The following is a 1,162-nucleotide window of genomic DNA, read 5'->3' as shown; positions in this document are numbered from 1 at the left end:
AGAATACACTAACGTTAAAGTCTTTTAAAACTTGTTGAGTTTTGCCTATGGCTAAGAACATGGTCAGTTTTTGTAAATGTTCCACGAGTGCTTGAGGATAACATATTCTACAACTGTTGGGTGCAGTGTTTTGTCTGTTAGATCAGATCTGTTAATCAGGTTGACAGGTCGTCAGATTCTATTGATTACTAAAAGGAGATGTGTAAAAATCTCCAGTCTCCCTACCAGGAAAGGCTTTCCTCCTCACCTCAGTCCACCTTATTCATGATAAGCAAAATATCTGCAGACCCAGCCCTTACCCTAATGGAACTGACAACCTAAGAAGATTTTCCAGGCTTGGTGCAGTGGCTCACACCTGTAATCCCAGTATTTTGGGAAGCTACGGCAGGCAGATCACGAGGTCAGGAGTTTGAGACTAGCCTGGCCAACGTAATGAAACCCCATCTCTACTAAAAATACAAAAATTAGCTGAGCATGGTGGTGCGTGCCTGTAGTCCTAGCTACTCGGGAGGCTGAGGCAGGAGAATCACTTGAACCCAGTAGGCAGAGGTTGCAGTGAGCTGAGATCGTGCCACTATACTCCAGCCTGGCAACAGAGCGAGACTCCATCTCTAAATAAATAAATAAATAAATAAACAAATAAATAAGACTTTCCTGATCACCAACACATCCCCAACCCTACCTCATACCTGGCACTCCTTCTCCCTCCTCAGTTCTTATAGCATTCACTGCTTGTACAAACAATTTGACACTTACATAATCTGTCTTTATCACAATTATTTGAGTTGATAATTTACTCCTGTAAGATTTTAAATTTCATGTGGGTAAAGACCATCTTATTTTTCTTTTATAACAGTTTTATTGAAATATAATTATTGACATACCATAAAATTCACTCTTTAAAAGCATACAATTCAGTGGGAGACTATCTTATTTATTCTGGCATTGTCTATAGCTGTGATTCCCGGTCTTGGGTGCACATTGGAATTACCAGAAGAGCTTTGAAAAATCCTTCAGTCTGGCCGGGTGCGGTAGCTCACACCTGTAATCCCAGCACTTTGGGAGGCCAAGGCGGGTGGATTACCTGAGGTCAGATGTTCAAGACCAGCCTAACATGGCGAAACCCTGTCTCTACTAAAAAGTACAAAAATTAGCCGGATGT

This window comes from Cebus imitator, unplaced genomic scaffold (assembly GCF_001604975.1).
Source record: "Cebus imitator isolate Cc_AM_T3 unplaced genomic scaffold, Cebus_imitator-1.0 Scaffold83, whole genome shotgun sequence".
In the NCBI taxonomy this organism is placed as follows: Eukaryota; Metazoa; Chordata; class Mammalia; order Primates; family Cebidae; genus Cebus; species Cebus imitator.
The sequence above is the reverse complement of the archived record's forward strand: the minus strand, read 5'-3'. Positions refer to the sequence as shown.